Source organism: Mizuhopecten yessoensis, unplaced genomic scaffold, assembly GCF_002113885.1.
Source record: "Mizuhopecten yessoensis strain PY_sf001 unplaced genomic scaffold, ASM211388v2 scaffold10289, whole genome shotgun sequence".
Lineage (NCBI taxonomy): Eukaryota > Metazoa > Mollusca > Bivalvia > Pectinida > Pectinidae > Mizuhopecten > Mizuhopecten yessoensis.
The window spans coordinates 66,580-93,185 of record NW_018408472.1 but is presented as its reverse complement, the minus strand read 5'-3'; the positions used below and the strand labels follow the sequence as shown (position 1 = coordinate 93,185).

Sequence of the window (26,606 nt, the reverse complement as noted above, 5' to 3'; positions counted from 1 at the left end):
TGTCCCTCAAAGTTTATCTCTATAAATACCAAATGACCATAGCGCTGTCCCTCAAAGTTATTCTCTATAAATACCAAATGACCATAGCGCTGTCCCTCAAAGTTATTCTCTATAAATACCAAATGACCATAGCGCTGTCCCTCAAGGTTGATCTCTATAAATACCAAATGACCATAGCGTTGTCCCTCAAAGTTAATCTCTATAAATACCAAATGACCATAGCGCTGTCCCTCAAAGTTTATCTCTATAAATACCAAATGACCATAGCGCTGTCCCTCAAAGTTATTCTCTATAAATACCAAATGACCATAGCGCTGTCCCTCAAAGTTATTCTCTATAAATACCAAATGACCATAGCGCTGTCCCTCAAAGTTATTCTCTATAAATACCAAATGACCATAGCGCTGTCCCTCAAAGTTTATCTCTATAAATAACAAATGACCATAGTGTTGTCCCTCAAAGTTGATCTCTATAAATACCAAATGACCAGTGTTGTCCCTCCCAGTTGATCTCTATAAATACCAAATGACCATAGCGCTGTCCCTCAAAGTTTATCTCTATAAATAACAAATGACCATAGTGTTGTCCCTCAAAGTTGATCTCTATAAATACACTTCTTTTTCCTGTTACATGTTCATAAATTTCATACACTTTGACAACGTTTTGAACATATTAAGGTTTATTTATAGAGACGGTGCAACAGAAATATAAATATTTGGCAAAGACCAATATCATCCGATCATCAGTCATAACTTAGTCCTAAAATTACCATAGAGTATCATGTAGGTAAAGGTATATATGGTAACTATGTATATAGTTGGCATTTATCTATTTATTGGTAAACATACTACTCATCCTAATCTGTATGCATTGTACATTTACAGCAAAACATGATGTATCTTTCCTTGCTAAATGAGCCACATTTTATTTGCCTGGTAAAATATTATCTAACAGACTGACCTCCAAATAGAATAATTAAATTACACTTCAGGTGAATATATATATATTCCTTATTCTTACCTGGTTCATGATCAACATATGGTAGTGAACTGATTCCTTATAGGTCCTTTGGGGTTCATAATAAACATTTTTTTGTGAACAACTTCATAATTGGTCCCTGATCATGATCAGGGTTCATCATAGCAATGTTACCTGATTCCTTAGGTCTCTTTGAGTTCAAACATGGTAAACATGTTTTTGTGAAGATGTATATATATATTCTTTTAGTCCCTCCTTGTTCATCATAAACATGTTTTAATGAACTGCTTCCTTAGGCTCCTCAAGGTTTATCTTTTTTATTGGGGTTCATTACAAAAATATTTTGTTTCTTTGGTCCATTGGGGTTCATGATCATCATACATACATTTTAAATTTACTATATTGTAAAAAGCCTTCCCCCATTAACTCTCTATTACTCATTGCTACAATACCTTGTGATGGACATTTTGACTTTTATAGTCAGTCTGACACAGACAGGCTTCCGATATTTGTCTTGTTAACTGTAAATGATTCATAACAATCAATTATGAAGCATACTCCCTGTGAGGATGAACATGGCGATCTCAATATGGTGAAGCACCTTGCAAACAAGGTTTTTTTTATAAACATTTCAGTCCACAAAGCAGCATATGGTTTCAACTTACACTCCTGCCTTATAGCTAGACACAGATTCCTACCAAAGTTAGGGATGATGTACAGACAGTGTATACAATTTATGGGCCTTCAAACAAGCAATTTCTTTTGAACATTTGATGTTTTGATTTTAACAGACATTTACAGGATGCCGAACATTTCAGTTATCACAGACTTTATGCCATATTTATTATACTAACATTTATGGTGTGTTTTAGTTGTTGCTACCATATTTACCTCTGATAAACCGCCAGAGTATGAAGCACTTAAGTTATTTACACCTCCATAAGAACACAGAAAAATCATTTTGCATCAGTTTGACTTCAAAGTCCATTTTAAACTATTTTAAAAACAATACAAGAGATAATGGGAAAAAAAACTGTCATTTTATATATTATTTTACTCTTGAAAACAGAAAACACAAAATATTGAACACTGTGGAATTGCATAAGCATGCAAGAATATCTGATTTACAGTTTACAGGGTTATATACATGTACACTCCATAATTTTGATTGATTTTAACAGTTTTTCAATGTGGAAAAAACATTCATATATGTAATACCCGGTATGTAAATAACAATAATGTATACAACAATGTGTGTTAGTAGGGAGCTAGAGGTCACTGGTCTCTCTAGGTGTGATGTTTGTGTACAGCACTTAGACAGAGGTTTGTGTTGATTATTACTGATCACTTGGCCGAGTAAACCCTGAAGTGGCACTGGACTGGATCGATCGCCAGCGACCAGGTACATTGTAGCTAAACTGGTTAGAGATTAAGTCTAGAGTTTGATGGTACCGCGTTCAAATCCTGGTCTAGATCTGGCCTTGCATTTTCTCTTCTGTTTCAAGTAATCAAAGGTGACAAGGTGATACCCAAACCTGGGATGTAAAGGCTCTGGTTTTTGGTAGCAAAGATTTTAAAAAGGAGGAATGTTACTAGGTGGGACTGGACTGTGTCGAGTTCATAGGTATTGGACCTCATGGCAGATGTGAGGTGGCCAGTCAGCTGGGTGGTAGCCTATTATAAGGGAGGGTTCGACTATTGGTGTCAGGGACAATTTATAATTTATAAAATGTGTGAAATAAAATAATGAGCAGCTGAAGAGATACATATGCCTTCAGAAAATCGCTTTTAAAACGTAAATAATTGATGAGCTCAAATCAGAGTAATCACCGTTTTAAGTACTGTTTTGACTATTGCCGTGAGTTCAATGTTAATTTTGCACACCGATTCAGATGGTGAGTCATTATGTTTGAACAGTCTGGCTCTATCCCACTGCACAGTAGCTATATATATACAAATGTAAGAGTTCTAACCGATCTCAGTTCAGTTCTAACAATCTAACATTGGACAGCAGTCAGCAATTATCTTCTAATTTCCAATTGTCCTCTAATGTACCTGTACATACAGATAAAGTTTGGTTTGATTTATAAATTGTATTGTTGCTAATAGTGTTAGTTCAGTGTAGGGTCATGCAGGTTTATAGTTCAGCGAAATAAAGCTATCGTCTCCCACAATCATTATAGGTTTCCCCACTCTCAGATCAGTTGTATAAATCTTACAGGAGTTTGTAAACATTTTGGGTTACCCTCTTTAAGTAGATAACTCTGGACGTTATTTCAATACAAGTCAATATTCTGATGATAACATCCTGCACCCTTACGCAACATCTTCCATTGTGACATCAAACCAAATGGCAATTGTTCCCCTAATTGGAAAACAAAGAGAAACATAGATTTCTAAAGATAATATAATTTGTCTTTATACAATTAAATTAACTTTAAAGTTGAATTAGACAAACATAATTACCAACCATCACTCATTGCGGAACCCCAATACAGCTTGTACTAACATGTACTACACTATAACTAGGGAGTACCACTACTGTTACAGAGGCTGTGAACCCCTATACAGCTTGTACTAACATGTACTACCCTATAACTAGGGAGTACCACTACTGTTACAGAGGCTGTGAACCCCTATACAGCTTGTACTAACATGTACTACACTAGAACTAGGGAGTACCTCTACTGGTACAGAGGCTGTGAACCCCTATACAGCTTGTACTAACATGTACTACACTAGAACTAGGGAGTACCTCTACTGGTACAGAGGCTGTGAACCCCTATACAGCTTGTACTAACATGTACTACACTAGAACTAGGGAGTACCTCTACTGGTACAGAGGCTGTGAACCCCTATACAGCTTGTACTAACATGTACTACACTAGAACTAGGGAGTACCTCTACTGGTACAGAGGCTGTGAACCCCTATACAGCTTGTACTAACATGTACTACACTAGAACTAGGGAGTACCTCTACTGGTACAGAGGCTGTGAACCCCTATACAGCTTGTACTAACATGTACTACACTAGAACTAGGGAGTACCTCTACTGGTACAGAGGCTGTGAACCCCTATACAGCTTGTACTAACATGTACTACACTAGAACTAGGGAGTACCTCTACTGGTACAGAGGCTGTGAACCCCTATACAGCTTGTACTAACATGTACTACACTAGAACTAGGGAGTACCTCTACTGGTACAGAGGCTGTGAACCCCTATACAGCTTGTACTAACATGTACTACACTAGAACTAGGGAGTACCTCTACTGGTACAGAGGCTGTGAACCCCTATACAGCTTGTACTAACATGTACTACACTAGAACTAGGGAGTACCTCTACTGGTACAGAGGCTGTGAACCCCTATACAGCTTGTACTAACATGTACTACACTAGAACTAGGGAGTACCTCTACTGGTACAGAGGCTGTGAACCCCTATACAGCTTGTACTAACATGTACTACACTAGAACTAGGGAGTACCTCTACTGGTACAGAGGCTGTGAACCCCTATACAGCTTGTACTAACATGTACTACACTAGAACTAGGGAGTACCTCTACTGGTACAGAGGCTGTGAACCCCTATACAGCTTGTACTAACATGTACTACACTAGAACTAGGGAGTACCTCTACTGGTACAGAGGCTGTGAACCCCTATACAGCTTGTACTAACATGTACTACACTAGAACTAGGGAGTACCTCTACTGGTACAGAGGCTGTGAACCCCTATACAGCTTGTACTAACATGTACTACACTAGAACTAGGGAGTACCTCTACTGGTACAGAGGCTGTGAACCCCTATACAGCTTGTACTAACATGTACTACACTAGAACTAGGGAGTACCTCTACTGGTACAGAGGCTGTGAACCCCTATACAGCTTGTACTAACATGTACTACACTAGAACTAGGGAGTACCTCTACTGGTACAGAGGCTGTGAACCCCTATACAGCTTGTACTAACATGTACTACACTAGAACTAGGGAGTACCTCTACTGGTACAGAGGCTGTGAACCCCTATACAGCTTGTACTAACATGTACTACACTAGAACTAGGGAGTACCTCTACTGGTACAGAGTCTGTGAACCCCTATACAGCTTGTACTAACATGTACTACACTAGAACTAGGGAGTACCTCTACTGGTACAGAGGCTGTGAACCCCTATACAGCTTGTACTAACATGTACTACACTATAACTATGAGTACCTCTACTGGTACAGAGTCTGTGAACCCCTAACAGCTTGTACTAACATGTACTACACTATAACTATGAGTAACTCTACTGGTACAGAGTCTGTGAACCCCTATACAGCCTGTACTAACATGTACTACACTATAACTAGGGAGTACCTCTACTGGTACAGAGTCTGTGAACCCCTAAAAGCTTGTACTAACATGTACTACACTATAACTATGAGTAACTCTACTTGTACAGAGTCTGTGAACCCCTATACAGCTGGTACTAACATGTACTACACTATAACTATGAGTAACTCTACTTGTACAGAGTCTGTGAACCCCTATACAGCTGGTACTAACATGTACTACACTATAACTATGAGTAACTCTACTTGTACAGAGTCTGTGAACCCCTATACAGCTTGTACTAACATGTACTACCCTATAACTAGGGAGTACCTTTACTGGTAGAGAGGCTGTGAACCCCTATTCAGCTTGTACTAGCATGTACTACACTATAACTATGAGTACCTCTACTGGTACAGAGTCTGTGACCCCCTAACAGCTTGTACTAACATGTACTACACCATAACTAGGGAGTACCACTACTGGTACAGAGGCTGTGACCCCCTATACAGCTTGTTCTTACATGTACTACAGTATAACTAGGGTGGTACAGAGGCTGTGAACCCCTACACTGCTTGTTCTTACATGTACTACACTATAACTAGGGAGTTCCACTACTGGTACAGAGTCTGTGAACCCCTATTCAGCTTGTACTAGCATGTACTACACTAGAACTAGGGAGTACCTTTACTGGGAGAGAGGCTGTGAACCCCTATACAGCTTGTACTAAAATGTACTACACTATAACTAGGGTGGTACATAGGCTGTGAACCCCTATACAGCTTGTACTAACATGTACTACACTAGAACTAGGGAGTACCTTTACTGTTAGAGAGGCTGTGAACCCCTATACAGCTTGGACTAACATGTACTACACTATAACTAGGGTGGGACAGAGGCTGTGAACCCCTATACAGCTTGGACTAACATGTACTACACTATAACTAGGGTGGGACAGAGGCTGTGAACCCCTATACAGCTTGTACAAACATGTACTACACTAGAACTAGGGAGTACCTTTACTGGGAGAGAGGCTGTGAACCCCTATACAGCTTGTACTTGCATGTACTACACTATAACTAGGGAGTACCACGACTGGTACAGAGTCTGTGAACCCCTAACAGCTTGTACTAACATGTACTACGCTATAACTAGGGTGGTACAGAGGCTGTGAACCCCTATACAGCTTGTTCTTACATGTACTACACTATAACTAGGGTGGTACAGAGGCTGTGAACCCCTATACAGCTTGTACTAGCATGTACTACACTATAACTAGGGTGGTACGTATACAGAGGCTGTGAACCCCTATACAGCTTCTACTAACATGTACTACACTATAACTAGGGAGTACCTCTACTGGTACAGAGGCTGTGAACCTGTCCTGAATGTAAGCTAAAGGAAGCTTTGTTATCTTATTACATACAATTCAACTCTTAAAATCTACGTACATAATTATTTGTCATTGATTTTTAGACTTTTTGTAGATTCACTCACAAATTTGGTTATTTTTTCTTCTTTAATACAGTAAAAATATGTGTTTAGATACTTATCAAGAATTATTACTGACACATTATGTTTTTTGGATAATTAGCTTTTAAGTTGATCATGCTTTGCTCAATGGTACCAGCAGACACAGCATTCCACCAGCTGTAGTAGTAATTATCCAAAGTATGACCAGCTTTCGACACTGTTCCATCTCAAAATGCTATAACAAATTCAGATATTTTCTTTCTATCACTTGTTCTAATACATTAACACTCCAAAATTGTTATAAAATGAAAAGATAAATTTTATGGAACAGTTTTTCACTTGCCATTAATCAGCCTTCACAGAAGCTGAACATCTGTGAAATGGAATCTGGCAGATTTCAACACATGTATAATAGACTGCTAGACAATACGACAACTTGACCTTTTCATGTGCTTCCAACAGATGTGTAACAGACTTGTTATTGATAGAAACAATGCTGGTTCTTCACAGACATAACACACAACATGTCCAATTATATCCAACATGCACGCCCAAATGTTTACACATGCATGCAAACGAGGCCTTTTAACAATATTCCATGATTACCGCGTGGCTTTGAGTTGTGCATCTTTTGTAGAATGAGTATAAAGTGGTATTGTTTTATGGGTGGTGCCTTATCTGCAGTACCGTATTAAATCTACCAAAAAAAGCAGTATCAAGGTAAGATGCTCGCGAACAACTAATGAGTCTACCCCCTTATGTTGTTTTCTCAATAGATGAGATTGTTAACAAAACACTTGACAGATTTTCAGAACTCTTACATCATTGGAAATTCCCCTTACAAAATCCTCCCATTTTATGACCATTCTTTTTCAATCCCCCTCCCTAAATATTGCCATCCGTTTTATTGCTGGAAATGCTGGCAGTGTTATAGAAAATAAACCAATTTTGAGGTCACCTTTTTTGCAATAATTGTTTACATTTCAAAGGAGCTAAGCAAACGGGCGACTGATGAAGAAATTACTAAATGTAAGAGACATTGCCTATGAGGTGGTAAATGAAATGATGGGCCTTATGTTAAGGTTTTACTATGAGGATTACCCAGTAGATCAAGCCTCATTATCTTATTGAAAAGTTCACAGAAAATTTCACAAAATATATTTTTGAGAAACATCCAAGTGTCTTTGGACATGAGTTTGAATCCTAATCAATATAGGAAACTCTAGTTTTTGCATTAACGTTGTTCTTAAGCTAACCAGACCTTCAACTATATTGTACTTTATTATATTAATTACAACGGATACAGCTGTCACTTCAACAAAATAATTACACAGTATATAGACTTGGCAAAGTCAATTCACAGTCTGTGTTTGTGTATTGTTTCTGCTTGTACTACTTGTACATGTGCTGTTACTTAGAAAAGGAGCAGAGACAAACTTATATAATGAATGTCACCGAACTGCAAATACTTTATATATATTGTTGAGTATCATACTTATGTTTGAAGAAATATAGTAATGCTAGTGTATTGCTTCTAAACACATCAATTTATAGATTAAGATATTACAATTATAAGGACTTACCGGTATAATTCAGGGTTGAGTGGCACACAGCTGACCTATTAAATTCCTAAGAAGACTCGATACACTTATTTATATAAGTTCTACCTGTATCGGCCAGGTGTAGCCAGCAGTGTGTGACATACTATACACAGCTATAATCATCAAACATAAAGGTCGATTGTCTCGCTTAAACAAATGACTTGTTATCAACAAACTAACAACTGTAACGGTATTAGTGTAACAGTCTATGTACGGTACACTTAATACACAGAGATTATTAGGAACAGAAATATTTAAATGGTCTGACAACTTTGTAAATGGCTTGAATTTGACACTACTGTTATTCACAATAACACATATTATTCTGTTACCATAAAAAAAATCAATAAACCATTTTTTTTAATGTAACAAACAAATAAATACAGTGCCATACAGTGCCATATAGTCAGTCTGTTTTAATAAATAGACTTGTGATGAAAAACAAATCTCACCACAATAAATAGAAATGTGATGAAAAACAAATCTCACCACAATAACTATGAATCAATGCCCCATGCAATATAAAATAATAACTTTTTCCAACAAGATCATTAGATGGGTGTGTTCACACAATCTTGAAATGGGCATCATAATGGCATATAGCATCAGACATACTGTATAGCACAAGAAATATGGTATAGCACCAGACATACAGTATACCCCCAGACATAAAGGTATAGCACCAGACATATATCATGTATAGCACAAGAAATATGATATAGCACTAGACATATATACTGTATAGCACAAGAAATATGGTATAGCACCAGACACAAACGTATAGCATCAGACATACAGTATACCACCAGACATAAAGGTATAGCACCAGACATAATGGTATAGCACCAGACATACAGTATGGCACCAGACATAATGATATAGCACCATATACATTAAAGCACCAGAAATATGGTATAGCACCAGACATAACGATATAGCACCATATACATTAAAGCGCCAGAAATATGGTATAGCACCAGACATACAGTATACCACCAGACATACAGTATACCACCAGACATAATGATATAGCACCAGACATAAAGGTATAGCACCAGACATAATGATATAGCACCAGGCCCCAGACATAATGATATAGCACCAGACATAATGATATAGCACCAGGCACCAGACATAATGATATAGCACCAGACATAATGATATAGCACCAGACATTACAATGCAGCACCAGACATTACAATGCAGCACCAGACATAATGATATAGCACCAGACATAATGATATAGCACCAGGCACCAGACATAATGATATAGCACCAGACATAAAGGTATAGCACCAGACATAATGATATAGCACCAGACATAAAGGTTTAGCACCAGACATAATGATATAGCACCAGACATTAAGTTATAACAACTAACATACAGTATAATATAGCATGGTCAAAACATGTTATATTTTTGCTACATATTTGCTGTGGTCACATGTTGTCCTTAAGGATTCCTGTACCACTGCATTAGAGAATTCCACTGTTTTGAATGCACATACAGTTATCTCCCCCTAATTTCATTTGGAATGTTATACAGCATGACTTGGTCAAGGTGATACAGTTGACCATGAAGCTCAGTTGGCTAGAGGTATAGTATAATGATTGAAGGTTCAACATTCAAATTCTTGTCTGGTCTCATTTTCATTAATCTTCTACAAGATATGGTTTTCCTCTCAAATATGATTTATCATAGCTATAGGTATGCTGAGGGAAAAGTTACCAATTCAATGATACGTTTTTTGGCAGTGGGGATCCATAAGAGCACTCAGTGCATTCAGTCTGGTGTCATATGACGCAGAAAACTATGGGACACTTCTATTAAGTTACGCCTAAAACATTTAAACGTTTAAGGTTGATCATATACAACTCCTGTTAACATACCGATCTGACATCATTTATGTTTCTTTGGTTCTCATAAATGTCTACTAGATTTTTATCTCTAATATCATTACACATCAGATCAACGTGCACACTTTTATTGTTTCAGTAAAAAGACTGGAGACACGAATTGAAATGTTAGACTTTAAAAAGAAATCTGACATGATGTACATGTATAATATAAATAGACCAGGGTCTGCAAAGTTTACAAAGACCATGAATTTCTGTACAAGGAACGAGGAGGTCCCCAGAGTTTAGACTATAGCTGTAGATTATATAAAACACATGCTGATGCACTTGATGTGTAACTTTGGGGAAGGCCGGGGAAGGTACATTGGTATGTGGGGGTTGTGGATTTACATGTTTATTTGTATCAAGGTACGCTAAGTTTACATTCAACATGAATTTCTATACAGGAACACCACCCAACCTAAAGTTCACACTATTACCTGTAGATTTTATAAAACACATGTTTATGCATTTTCCGGGAGGTGGGGGAAGGTACCTTGATGTGCGGGTCAGTGAAAGTGATGGTAATATAAAGGCGGTGTCTGTTGGGGAGGCGGTAAATGTACACCAAACAAAATGTTTTACATGTATACGGTAAAACAAACTCAAATTCAATATTCAATCAAGAAAATGATGTAGTGGTTAAGAAAAGAAAAAATATCTTTATACTTTTAGGTATATATGTCTATTTATTAAAATTCAAAATCACCATAAAAAAAAACATGAAAATATCCATACACTAATTACCATGTTCAATCTCCCGTAAAACTCCACCTTACAGAGTACGTTATAAGATTAGAGGAATCAGGAATGCTGATATTACTTAAGTTAACTAAGAACTGGGTATTCTTTTCTGAACTAAAATAGAACCGAGTTCTGTATTCTGATTGTAAAACTCACGTCACTACACCATATGTTCCAGCCTGACGTCATGTAAACACGTTTCATGTCGGTCTGCCTCACAATGTCGTGTTGGTACATCCATATGTCCTGTAGGTCTAGGCCTTCCCTGTATTTGATCAATTCCCCTTCCATCACGAACATTCAATGCAATTAGTTATATTAAATACAACATATGTATACCCACAGAATACGTTTTATATCTGTGTATACACACACGATCGTGTGTAGGTAAACATGTACTGTGGAGGTAAAACGGCTTGTATGGGCCTTGTATGTTATAACTTCAATCATACCAAACAACGTATTAGTATTTCAAAAAGAAACTGTTCAAACAAACTTAAATGTTTATACACGACACACGATTATTTTTGTCAACAGGGAAAAACCTTTTAAACGAAATTAAATGGCAAATACATGTATTTAAGTGTACAATTAAATAGTAAGGTGGACTGATTACACAATTTGAGGATTGTACAGGAGATATGATCAGGGCCAGACAAAAATTAAATCATTATTAAGGTAACTCTACCCAAAATGTACCTGGTTACAACACATTTAAGGATCCTTGTCATTCTGCAATTTTTTTATCACAATGACATAATGTACTGTGTTATCCAGTGAATATACCCATGTCATATATTTTTGAATATTAACCCATGTAATATGACCTATCAGCCCTGTGATTGGTTGTCAGTTTCAATTGTTTCAATTGTGACGGAATGCCTAGGACAAAAAGTACATTACGTCACAGACGTACATGTACATACATATTGGAGTCAAAATTGCAGCTTTTTACATTTTACAAGGTTGCATGACAATTGTCGTTTTACAGAAATAAATGCCACATATCTTCATTTGAAACGTCGCCAAATTTTTCATTTTGGCTTGCCAAAGGCTCGCTAAATTGAAAAATTATTAGACTCGTTTCATAAATCTCACACGAAATGGAAACTACTGTAAGATCCCATATATATTATATTTATCTTGACTCTTCCTCAGCAGTTGACCATAGGAATATACTCACAATGACATACAATTAGACATTTATTATTGGATGTGTTTGAACAAGCCGACCAGGTTTACCTTGCATGTTCTTGATAAGAGGTGAATGTTTACTTTCTCAGATTAAGTTATTTACTCTACAAGATCTGCTACATCTTCTTTATTTGGGTTTAATATCTTATCAAACGAAAAATATTTGAACTTTTTATTTTTATTTATATTAAGACAGCTTCAAGACCATTAAGGCATTTCATACTGAAGTTTAATGCATTAGTGATGAGAATCGGGCAATCTGCAGCAGGAGTTTCACAATTGATGATCAAATATAATTGGTTCAGATATCATTTATCCCATGATTAATAAATCAGTTCACATAATTCATTTAAATTCCTCATTCCAGAGAGACATCTGCTAGTAACCATTTAAATCAGACCACAATTTGTAGCTTTTTCTAATTTGAAAGGTTTAACCTGAATGTAAAACCTCATTGTTTGGTTTATTTCTTCTTTCATACTGATCAAATATTACAATGGATTGTACATGTATTTTGAACAAAAACAAAATCAACCCTTAACTCAATAGCTGGAAGCATCTAGGTGAAAGTGATTGAATGGCAAATTCTTGAATTCCATCATTTCTTATTTTTCATAAAATTGAGAAAGTTTCGTTATTTGGGGGATGTACCGGGGCACCCATGCCACTATACATGTACATTAGTTAATTTACCGTAAGAGTTTTCCATTAATTGATTTTTTTCTCTTAAATCTGAACTCATTTAACCTATGCAATCATCATGACATTAACAGAATACAATTGTATTGTATATTCAAAGATTTAATCTAGTATTAGGATCAAAAACTGTAAGAGCGAGTGGATTTTTAGTATTATGATCAAAAACTGTAATAGCGAGTGGCTTTTTATATTTCCTAGTGTTTTTTGTAAATACAGTGTACAAAAGTTCCCCTCTAATGTAAGAAATCTTTGAGGGCTGCAATGAGGGTCCTATCTAGTGCCTATTGAGATGTAGTGATTATGAGATGGTCCCCATTTTGGTTCCCATTAACTTTCATTACTAAAGTTTTGAGATGATCCTTACCTTCATATGTATTTCCATGCTTTGTTCCAAACACAGCACTATACATCAAAGCTCTTACATAGTCATTTGACTGCCCTCAAGATGTTTTGCAACAGTTCAAAGCTCTAGACCTGCATTAACAGTTCAATATGTACATACTTATGTTATGTATCAAGATATATAAGTTTTGAGATGGTCCCCAATTCAAGCATCATTTAACTTGAATGACGCAGAACAAGTTGTTGACATATATGTCTTCATGACTTGTTACGGATAAAAATACCTTTACTTACCCGATATATACATCTTATGAATAATCTAATTCACAATCTAAACATACATATATTACATCAGACCTCATTACAAAATTTACCGTCATGCATGGTGACAGCATGTATGTACAATACAAGACTTTTTAAAAATGGAGTCCTGTGTAAGAGACTAATGTGTTTACCCGTAAGAACATGCGAGAGATATCAAAGAAAACTGAGGTCCCTTGCAAACTTCTTGGGGCTTATTTGATACAAAAACACTGGGTTTTATATAACCTATATATATCTGAGTCAAAATGATCACCTGGATATTAAAGTAATCATGGCAAAATATCTCCAAATAAGATCCAAAGGAATGGGCCAGACCCCGAGGACAATCCTTTTATGTATGGTTATGGGGTGGGGATCTCAACTGTTTCCAAGGTGTGACTCAGAAACTAGGTCCCTAGGGTTGTGGCCAGACCCCGGGTCAATTAAAATATCATGACTGCATTCGTCTCTTTATGCCCAACAATTGTATAATAGTTTTGGGGTGGTAATCTGAACCGTTTCAAAGTTATTTCCCAGGGGTTAAGTCTCCAAAGGTGGAGCAGACTCTGGAATCAATTCTTACATCATGACTGCATTCGTTTCTTTATGCCCAGCATTTGTATATACAGTTATGGGGTTGGGATCTCAACCGTTTCAAAGTTATGACCCAGGGACTGTCTCCAAGGGGTGGGGCAGACCCCAAGGCCATCCTGGAAGCATATGTGCATTCTTCTCTTCATTCTCAGTAATTGTATATATGGTTATAGGGTGGGGATCTCAACCATTTCCAAGAAATAAACTTTTTTGGCCCCTCCCATTAGCCAAGGGGGTCAGTCCCATTACTTGTACAATTCGAATCCCTGCCTCCCATGAATGCTCCCAACCAAATATGATTGATATCCAGTGCATAGTTCTACAGAAGAATTCATTTATAGCAATATAGCCAAATTACCCTATTTGGCCACGCCCCTCAGCCCCCTGAGGGGGTCAGCCCCATCATTTGTACAATTTTGAATCCCCACCTCTAATGAATGCTTCTGACCAAATATGATTGATATCCAGCGCATAATTCTACAGAAGAATTAAGTCATTATAGCAATTTAGCCAAATTGCCCCCTTTTGGCCCCGCCCCTCAGCCCCCTGGGAGGTTAGCCCCACCATTTGTACAATTTTGAATCCCCATTACCTAGGAATGCTTCCAGGTAAATATGGTTGATGTCCATATTTTAGTTGTAGAGAAGAAGTCGCTTACAGCAATATAGCCAAATAACCTTTTGGCCACGCCCATCAGCCCCCTTAGGGGTCAGCCCCACCATTTGTACAATTTTGAATCCCCTCTACAGTTGTGTGACCGCACAACGCACCAAAAATACTGTGCATACATCGTTCACACACCGTCCGCACATCGTCCACACATGGTGCGCACAACTGTGCAATTTAACAATCGTTCGCCCCATTGTGCGCTTCTCTCCGCACAACTGTGTGATATGGTACAATTTGTTGATCGATATTACGGAATGAAAAAAATACGGAAGGCTCGTATGCAATAATGTACGATGTATATATTACTGTAAATTCTCATCACAATAAATAAGATTATGTACAATTTTACAATGCGTGTAACCACGGACTTAAGATTAATTCTGTGGTTTAACACAGTATACAGTGCCAGTTAGACTGTCAAGAATGGGTTTGGCTCCTCGTATAACAGAACAGGTAAATTACAATTTGATGAGTGACCGGAGTTTTACCTGGCCTTTGCATGACACGTGATAGCGTATGACCGTTATGAAAACACAACTGGACGTTTAATATTTGTTATTTGTATTCGTTTTGGTCTAGCTCCCCTTCACCTGGTTTTCACACCTTGGCAAGTTATGTAAGTGCCCCGGGCGGGGGAAAAATACGGTCCAGGTACAAAGTGGCTATGTTTACCTGTGTTGCTGAGACTGTGTTGTAATTTTACATGTGTCTATTAAGGTCGACAAACCGAAAACACCATTTCTATATTTAAGAAAGCATAGACAGAAAGATAAGCTTATAGATGTGTAGCTTGAATATAGAAACACACTAAAAAAATCAAGTGTATATGTTTAAACACGAAACCATATATATTGTTAAGCCATTCCTCAATTTACACAAACCACGATTGTTATCGCACAACGTTCGTCGATCGTCCCCACAAATGTGCGCAAGCAATGATCGTCCAATTTTTTATCTTTCGCACTTCGTGCACACATCGTTCACCCACCGTTCACACATCGTGCGCACACCGCACATCGTGTAGCGTTGTGCGATCCCACAACTGTACCTAGGGATGCTTCCAGTAAAATATGGTTGATATCCATTGCACAGTTCTACAGAAGTTGTTTTTGGCAATATAGCCAAATTAACCCCTTTTGGCCCCGCCCCTCAGCCCCCTGGGGGGTCAGCCCCACCATTTGTACAATTTTTAATCCCCGCCTCCCATGAATGCTTCTGACCAAAAATGATTGATATCCATTGCACAGTTCTACAGAAGAAGTCGTTTATAGCAATATAGCCCAATTGTCCCTTTTGGCCCCGCCCCTCAGCCCCCTGGGGGGTTAACCCTATAATTTGTACAATTTTGAATCCACACACCTAGTGATAATTACAGTCAAATTTAGTTAAATTCCAATCAGTGGTTAAGAAGAAGGAGTCGTTTGAAGAAATTTGTTGACGTACGGACGGGCGGACGATGGACGCCACAGTATGGCATAAGCTCACCTTGGTCCTTCGTACCAGTTGAGCTAATAATCAGAGACTAGAGGTTCAGAATCAGATGATAATTATCATAAAACTTAAAACTGATAATTATAATTATCCAATATATTACACCTTTGATAGGGGAAATACTTAAACAACTTTAAGATTAAATATATATAAAATGATATTCTGTAAGGCCATTTAAATCAGCAACGTGTTATTTTTGTGTTGAGGCCGAGAAGTCAAGTGTCATTCTAACATCGTTATGTTGGCAAAATGTCCACAGACTTGGCATTTTTTTGGAAAGATTACTAGGTATATGAAAAGTTGTTTAGGTAAATGTGAGATTTTTATGACATTTACTAATTATGGGCCAAATCCTAGCCTAAAACTGAAGGTGAAAAGTTCAGAATTTCTTTTAATACTGGAAAATAACTTAGACCTATATAGCTAGCTACTTTTATATAATGAGATATTGCTGAAAATCCTTGGATGCCAGAAAATAGTCACAGTTTTTAACATGAAGCACTATACAGATTGGCATCAGACAGTGATAATTTGGTTCCAAACAAACGTTCTCTTCACCTTGATGAGGCCAGATATCCTACATACAGAGTATACAGTGATATAAGTCTGGCTTCTTTTCATGAAATTCATTCTCCCAGTAGACTTTTATATATCATTGTGACTCCAAGTTAGAAAATCTTCTGATCTTAACTGTTTGAGATAGATATTCCTTAGCATCTATCAGTGGAGACATCCACAAAATGTACACGGCAGAGGGACAGTGATTGTGTAAAACTCGAATATATCTGTAGAAGGGCCAAAATTAACTTTATTAGCTATATCTGCAAAATCAAGCAATTGCATTATAATCATGCTATTTGGAAAAGTGTTTTCAACTGGTGAACACTTAAAAATGATATTTGCAAAATAGAGAAAAAATAAGTAATGCCTTGGTCATTATTACATAAGGGTACGTTTTGTATACTATAGCTCAGGGATTTACACTGGAGTGGGTCTAACGGAGAACATTATAACTTACCCGTCTTCTATTCTGAATGCGAGTCAAGTGCTTTCAGGTGAAATACTTACAAAACCAAAAGTCAATTCACTGAACTTATGATCTTACCATCGTATCAACACGCTTCGACTGTTTGTTTTTTACTTTTTTTAATGTATATATATATGGATTGATCTTTATTTGGACTGCATATATATGATAGTTTGAACGCAGTTGGCAATGAACATATTCTTTATGGAGCGCTAACCCTTATCTAAAGAGCAAATTTGACTATTTGTATATGCAAATTCCTCATTATTTTTGCTTATCTGATATAGTTAATTCAACATCCAAAACTCATGGGTCTGTGCTAGTATTCAAATATCAGTAAAATGTTTATGATTATTATCAGCGAGACATTTATAAGAATGACAATGGTAAAAAAAAGTATAAAGACATTATAGGAATGGAATTATTGAATGTTCCCAGCATCAAGTTGCTAGGAGAAATAGCTGCAGAGTTTACTCAGAGAATCTGGGGATGAATCACATCATTAGCATGGAGTCGGCTGTATCATATTTATTGTTGGATCGTGTCAGACTCGCTAGTGATCAAATCAAACAAGGTACAACACAGCGTACACAATGTCCGTGTCTTTGAAGATAGACACACAATGTAAAGTATATGTTTATTAGTCAGTGCAATAACACCATCATTAATATTTACATACCGTATAAGCTGTAATTAGGGCCCCTTGTCAATAAACACCCCCTCCCCCTTGTTCTATCATAATTCATATTTCATTATCCTGATAAGAGCTCTAGATGATAACTACATCAAAGATGGTATACAGGATATATAATGGTTCCACTTTACATACAATATATTCAAAGGAATGCCAAAATTCTGATAATTTTATTCACGGTCCAAAACACAGGTGAAATATATTGGTATATTTTGCTTATTTATGAGTCAAATAATAGTATTCAATGGGAACTTTAGGCAGAAGTTTTGGCATTATTTAGTTTTCTATAATTTACAAACGGGTATTATATGTTCCTATAGCTACATCCATGAAACTGTTGCTGTCTCATAAAAAAGGATACAAGAAGCATTTATAGGGGATGGACAGGGTATTTATTTAGTTCAGTACGGTATATTTGATAACTTCTGATTTATAGAAAGGCATCTGCAGTTAGCAAAATCAACCAAACCAAAGGATATGGGAAAAATCCTTTTTTTATTTCAAGATCATTATTTTAAAGCAAAATTTGTTATTAAACAGTTCTTTTTATTTTATATTGTTTTAAACTATTACGTCACAGTATGGTGATGAATTGTGTTATAGGGAGGTAATTACACAGAAACATATTGAAATAGATGCTCACAATGAAAAAAAATCTTTTCATTAGGATGCAATTTACGACCATGAAAAATTCAAACGTTACAAGTATGCAATATATATATAGCTAGTGTACAACAGATTCCCAAGACAATCAGTAAGGATCAGGATTCATTCTGGTTCAGAGTTGCACCCAGTCATTTTGAATACTTGGCAGCATTTTGCAAATAAATGAATGCAGATTTTGTGCAGCATTTACAAGCATCTATGGTAACAGTATAGGCACGTGTATGCATGGAGCCATGTACATAATACATGAACAGTAGGGTCGCCTATCTGTCTGGTGTGGTGTATCAATATTAATGACTGACTAAACTGTGTGACAGATCAGTCCCCTGACAAAGATTTGACCCAAGTGTCAAACACACACATTTAGAATTGTAACTTTTATAGTAAAACCTCAATATAAGGCACCATGTTTCATGATGCCACCTCGATTACAGCCAAAAAAATTATGAGATCTATGTAGTACAGTATATCAACAGTATAGGAACCGCCTAATACTTATCCAGGCTGGGAAGGGAATTCTTCTTTTACAGTACTGCTTAAATCTCATCAAGGACACTTTCAGACCTTGCTGGTTTCAGTTTGTTTACCATAACTGATTAAGCACAATGTCTGGGGTTAAAAGCTTGTGTTTAAACTGATTCGGCTTGGAAATGACAACCATGCGTATGTCATCTAACTGTGCAATATAAGCACTTAGAGGGAATGCATGTTTACCATCACCCTAAATCCTGCAGGCTACTAATGACACAAGGAAACGTGTTCTACAGTTCAGCCTTGAAACCTGTTAGAGCAAACCAGTTTGTTTGGCAGGACCTGAAAATGTCATTCTATAGAAGCAATAGATGACTCAGTTAACATTTATCATTCAACATCTTTAAATATTAAAACTTAATATTTTTATATAGGGATTGAATCTGGATTTTTCTAGTGTTCATGCAAGTATGAATAGTGGAAAATTTACTTACACACCACATGATTAGTGGCCATAGTAAGTCAAGCCTGTTTATAAGTATTAGAGAATAACTCAAAAGGCTCAGAATTATTTTTTATGCAAATTTTAAATGCATGAAATACAACTTTAGCTGTATAGCCCTGTGATGAGTACACTTTTAATTCTGCACATAATACAACCTAGCTCCCACTAACTGTATTTGGTCTAAATGTCCACTAAGATGTTTGTCAAGGCGAAGGTGGCATGGGGGATAACGATTTGTTGGGGACTCACTCAGAGGACATTTGTTAAACTAAATTTTCAAAATTTAAATAAAGTGGAGGTTTTACCATTGATATCTTGCAATTGAGAATCAGTACTTTCCTTGTGTTTGAACAGTTGATGACACATCAAAGCATCTAAATGCATATCTTTCTTTCTCAATAGTTTGATTTAATCTAAGAAGTTATTGAAAATGAGGAAATATAATCATCAATTTCTTAGAAATTAGGAAGAAGAATGTTTAAATCTCAAAGACTTTGAGGCCGAAATTCAGCATAACTTAAACAGTGAGAAAAAGCTCACAGACTGTCTCTTAATGTACCAACAAGTACACATTCTTATATCCTAGCCAGTCATAAAACTAAATCTGATAGTCATGCACCAGTAAAACCGTCTTCTTAAATGATTTTTAACCCAATAAGAAATAAGGAAACAAGCCAATGATATTAAGAATGTCAGATGATTATCTTGTAATAAAAATTCTCTGTTATGAAGTTTTATCTTAATCATTTTGCAACCAATGAGCCCAAACTATTCCTTAAAATTACATTAACCTGATCACATTTTATCTTGATAACCTCTCTTGAAAAAGAAATATGTCATATCAAAATTTGATTTATCAGCGGTAATTTAATTTCTGAAAACTGCTTGAAGTGTATACAAAGTCTTTCATACCAATTCAACCACTCAAAAGAAAACCTTGAACTTTAAATTGTTCAGATTGATGAAACTACTTTGTACATTTCTAGACATAAATCATGTAAAGTTTTGAGATCAGATGTATCTGTTTGATTTTTATTTGCTATTACGATAAAACAAAACCTTTGAAATCTATATCAATTTTAATTTTAGCAAACATATAATTTTTCAACCTGGATGAGCACATTCCAGAATGTTACATAACCAGCGGACAAGTACTGAATGTAGATTAGGCTCTAAATTACATAGATTCAAAATTTACTAGATATGCACATCCACCTACAGTCTTGTTTACACAACCTGTACATCATATTCATAACTTTTGAAAACCTATTATATACCATAAAGAGTTGAACATGCTTTTTTTCAGGAAGGGTATAAAGATTTCTCCCACAACCACTGTAGGTTTCCTCACTCATGACTTATTGGATAAACCTGTTAGGAGTTGGTCAACATTTTTAGTTAGCCACTAGTGGGTAACACCCTGGACATGATTTCATTGGTCAATTGATTACTTATGACCTCACGTAAAACGCTTTGCAACATTATCTTCGCATGTGACGTCGTGATTCACGGCAATTGTTTCCCCCCATCGAAACCGACAAAGTGTATTTTCAAGGAAAACATATGGCTTTCCAGATAAAATATGAATGTTATGGAAGAAAAGGGACCCCAAACTCGTAATGGTAGGTTATCATGTTTATCTAACACTCGTTAGTTAATTTTCAAATTGTTAAAGACACTCGGTAAACCTTGTGCCTTTATACAATTTGAAAATTAACTAACTCGAGTTAGATAAACCTGATAACCAACCATCACTCGTTGGTGAACCTCCATATACATATACAGATGAGTGGGCATTACTAAGCCTTTGTCGTCCCGTTCTAGTTACATAATTAACTATTATTTAACATCGACTATGTTTTAAATACATCAGTCCCAGATTAACAAGGTTCTTGGTTATCAAAAATAGAGAAGTCAATTAATTTACCGACAAATTTAGGATTATGGGAATCATTCTTGCTTCTTAACATCAAATTGCAGGAACAGGATATTATGCATTTTCAGAGCGTAGGCTGATATGCATAAACAAAACAGACTTAACCCATATTTAATGCCCCTACTAGAAAAGGCTTTCTTGTTGCATGCAGAAAGTCCACATATTACTTGCAGAACTATAAGGTTAAAGCAGATGACTTTATGCAAAGTCAGGCCCGCCACCATCTACCTTGTCCCATAGATCAATACCAGGGAGGGAGCTTGTCACCACAATCCAGACAACGCACAGACACGCTTCTCTAACGTTGCTCATCAATACAAGAGCCAGGACTCTGTATAAGTTGAAAATTCTTAACCAAGTTAGTTTTTTCTGAATAATTCAGGAAACCTAAGGGGCCAACACATCATCTCTGATTCACACTAGGGGGTGGGCTTATTGAAGGATAATGTAAGTCTTTTAACTAGACAGCTCTTCACATGGATGGCCATCATGGGCTATAGCTCATGGCCTGAAATAGGATTATTGCTAAATTAAACCGAGTTATCTAAATTCTGACCTTCTTAAAGCTAATTTGACAATGTACTATATCTATTAAACCATATAGAAAATCAGGGACTCATTTTTTCACTAAACTTAATATCAATTCTGTTAATGTTTTATGCTCGACATATCATCATCTAGCAAAAAACACTAGACATTAAGAGAAATTCACTCTCCTATCATAAATCTGCCCTAGAAGTCATCCATGATTCCAGTAAAGCTTACACAAATCAAAACATGTCTATCTCATCATCACATAAGAAAAGCATCCCACACAGGCAGTCTGACATCCCGAGATCATCTCAACATCACTCCATCGCAAAGCATTGTTAGCATACCCGACTTCAAGTGGTTATATATAGTCATCCATATTTCATTATTTTCAGAACATATGCTATGGTGCAGGAGAATTTAAACAATAAAATAAACCAAAACATGAATCTCAAGTTAAATTGAAGTATTAAACATCAATTTAATTGATGTTTCTGAAATCAGTAAGCTTTAAGCTTACCCAGCAATAAATCTTTGGAGGAGTGAAGAGGTACATGTTTGTATACCTACAGTGGGTTTTACTTACAATATCCTTCCCCCACATTCCCCAAGGTTCACAGCCTGGCTACATCAACAAACTCTATACCTCCTCAAGGACTGGGTAACGTGACCTAAGAATTGGTGCCTTTTGCCTTCATGTAAGCATCAAAGACCAACAGCTGTGTGTTTAGATCCCAATCTTATCCCATTGGTAAACTTCTAGGCAAAACTTTTATTTATACACATTTGGAATTGGCCTTGGTTCTTATTATGAATAATTCAGGTTTTCTAAATCAATGTTAAAAATAAGATTTGTTTGAGAAAACTAAATCCCAAGACGTCAACTTTTTTGAAAACTAACCATTTCCTTGTACAGCTAGTACACATACAGCTGAATTTTCGAACAAAGAAATAGTTAGTACCCGCCCCCTTTAGGTTATTTGTGTTAAGGTTCTAAGAAGAACAATATTGGTCCAAAAGAGATATCTTTCCAAGTCTATGGCCTACTATTACAGTAGATTATCATCCCATTCGTTCATAATGGCTATATATATATATTATATGTAACAGACTTCCTGTACAATCATTTTATAGTCATTCTTTCACAGGATTTTGACTTCCCACAATTTTGGCATTTCCCTAATCAATATAAATGTACAGCTGGTTTGAATATTGCTAATTATACATTTAAAGGGCTGACACAATATGCATACCCAGTACATCACAATACGAAACATATCACAGTATACATATGATACTTAAGATTTCATGATACAATACATATATCCCTTTACACATATCTGCTCAAAAAAACTTCATAATAATTAACTGTGCAGGATTTTAGACTTTTGTCATAGCCTTAAATACTGGCATAGTTAATACAATCACAATATATTTTTTGTACAATTCTTTAGTACATTTGGGTATGACTGCACAGCGGACCACATATTTACTAAATGATGCTGAAGCAATAACCCTCAATTAGTTCACTGTTTAAGAGTTTAATAAAAATAATTATCAATAATTTCAGTATCGTTTATCAAACTGAGGCAAACGAAACTATTTGATCTATTAAACATAAGCCAATAAAATGATACAATACCATTCAATGGATTGTTGCAATCCTAAATAATTACAACCTGATCATCACGGCAGGAATAAGAGTGTCAAACAGGTCACAGTGACCATTTATAATTAAATCTTTAATGTAGATAACAAGAATTACATCAACTGTATACCACATACAGAAAACGCCCTGAGTTTCTGCTATGCTGGGTCGAATAATTCATTCATACTACAAATTAATAATTTAATCTGGATCTGTTGTAAATCACCAATTACAGCAAAACACTTGAAAAGCAACGTGATTTGTCCGAAGGTTTCCTTTTGTAGGGTCGATCTAGAGCTTACATAGTGCATGCTGAAGTAGGTATACATATTTTGCTAGGCTATTGGCTGGGATTATTGATTTCTGCAGCAGATTTTATACCCGACACCTCTATAGGTATTCTACAAGGGAGGTGTGAGATCAATTCCATGTACCATACATAGATATGTACAGATAAAACTCTAATTTTCTTGCTGCATGCCATTGATTTTCATACTATCAAATACAGAAAATATGCAAGGATATGAAAATTAATGGACAATATGATTGATAGCACAGAACTTATATCAACACAGGATGAAAATTTGAACACTCATGGAATTTGTCTTAAAAGACAAGCAGGTAAAAAATGTTCAGAAGGAACCAGTTTTGTTTTACATTGCTTGTATAGCAATGCTAGATAGACTGGGCTGATCGTCAGCAATAGAGCGCCTGTCTCAAATTTGGAAGGTCCCAGGTTCAAACCAAAGTCAGATTGAACTTTTGAGTGGCCATGCATTTTAACTCTACTGTTACAGTGCATGTGGTGCATATGTGACCAACCTTGGTTTCGAGCATTGGGTGTGTGCTCCCCCCGGCGCTTCACAAGGGGATACCAATACTTCTGTGGGGAGTTACAAATAACCCAATCTCAAAAAAATACAGGTGTAATACTGAAAAAAGATTTATCACCAAACTTACATTTTAAGTTGCCTCACAGCATGCAATCACCAAATATCTGAACTTTTTAAATTCCATCATTCATACCAGTTTCCAACATATATATATATATGTTTTACATCCTTGAAGTGATATAATATGCAAAAGGAGAGAGTTTTTACCACTGCATTCACAGGTTTTATATAAAAGCATTTACTAAAGGTAGACTAATATCTTTGGTAATAATATTAAAGATACCAACATGCACAGGTGGAATATATGGTGATCAGGGGAGAGATATACTGAGATGTAAGGTTTGTGGTTCTCATCAATGACCACATAATGATATATATGTTGGATCGGCTTGGGTGGTAGCACTTGTGCTGGAAACACTTGTGTAGATACTTTTTATAGTACTGTATATATATACACACATCTGTGACACCTTAATAGTGTGTCGAGCACAAATGTATATGGTAAAACAAGATATCAGACCACAGGAATTTTAATGTCCGTCAACATTTGCATTAAAAAAACTTGTTAAAATCAGACTGGTGTGTCCCTGACCTAGGTACAATGTGGGAGGTTTTCAGTTTGATCTACCATTACCGGTTCATAGCACAGTGTTCCGGGATACTTTCGGTTAATTTAATCATGCACATTCTAAAACCTTATAAATACCTCGGTACCATCAATTTGTATAAGGTTATAAAATATGTTTAAACACCGAATAAAAACTGTTGCTGTTATTTACTGGTGTGTACTGTAAAGGTTTATTATTAACCGATAGTATCCCGAAACCGAGCCCCTGTGGTTCATAGTATAGCACACATGTATCGTATGTGTAGCCGTAGCGGGGATATTTTGTCTGGTTGACCACAGAAATTAAAACTTGACGATGAGGCATGTCATTTGTCACCTTAGTGACTGGCTACATAATAAATCGCATAAGCGCCGCAGTGTGATCAGCTAGTATGACACATGTTGGTCCTTGAGTATTGATTCCGAGTCCCAGTCATCCTGTGAGCAACACTGAGAATATGAGATATTTTGACCGATTTCTGGTTCAACGTTCTGTTTATTTAGCTGTTGTTTAGACATTCCCAAAATAATTACATTTAACACCGAATAATTATTATCAGAAGAAGAATTAAATTAGCTAACTGATTAAGACCTTACCTTGAGTCGCTGATGCCGTTTACAGGCGCTCCATCACTTGTTTGTTTCAATTTGCATCTGTTTCGATCGCGAGCAGTAGCAGGTCCCCCTTTCTTGAGTTCAAATGTGACGAGCAATCCGATTGGTCGTTGCAGTCACATGCATGGATTAATTATAGTAACTTACATTAGTACGGGGATTCCCCTTGTCACGTGACTAGTATTTTTTTCTAAAAATACAACTGTGTAGAGGTTGAGTTTTAAAGTTTCCAATACATGTTTCAAGCACATCGTCATGAGTCAAAATAAAAATCGATATCATGCATTACAAGAAATAAATTAAAATACCACACTACGACTTTCCGTTATTTTACGACGAGTTTAAAACCTAGCTTTCAGCTATCATTCAGTAGAAAACGGGAAAATTTTGAAAATACGTTATAAGTTAGATAAGGGTATCTTTTACTTGGGGATGGGATTTCTTCTTCTTCTTCTTTATTCTACGGGGGANGGGGGGGTTGTGATTTTTTGTGCAAGGGGGTGAGGGGGAGGTTGGGGGTTCATGTACATTTGTATGCAGTTGGCAGTGGTTAAATCAGCTTTATTTTTTTTCTCTTTACGAAATTACAAATGAAAAGACACATATCGTTAATTTACAATAGTATACAAAGTCTAATACAATGTGTACGGAGGACATTTTTGTAAAGAAAGTTTTGATGATTGTGCATAGCATAAGATTTATTATTAAGATTTTCA

General features: G+C 36.3%; 2 protein-coding genes across 4 annotated transcripts in view; one reads left to right on the top strand and one right to left on the bottom strand.

Annotated features, from left to right (window-relative positions):
- Positions 1-25,962, bottom strand: part of LOC110460014 — a 48,913-nt gene extending 22,951 nt beyond the window's left edge. The window contains exons 1-2 of one of the 3 annotated variants that reach the window (XM_021512707.1): positions 13,263-13,403; positions 11,162-11,289 (exon numbers count right to left, since the gene is read on the bottom strand). The gene's annotated coding sequence lies outside the window, so the exon portion shown is untranslated. Of the gene's footprint in view, positions 1-11,161; positions 11,413-13,262; positions 13,404-25,872 lie in introns of those variants that run through there. The other 2 variants (XM_021512705.1, XM_021512706.1) reach the window with 2 other exon arrangements.
- The window catches only part of LOC110460013 (multidrug resistance protein 1-like), a 90,366-nt gene that overhangs the window by 52,428 nt on the left and 11,332 nt on the right, over positions 1-26,606 (top strand). The window lies entirely within an intron of this gene.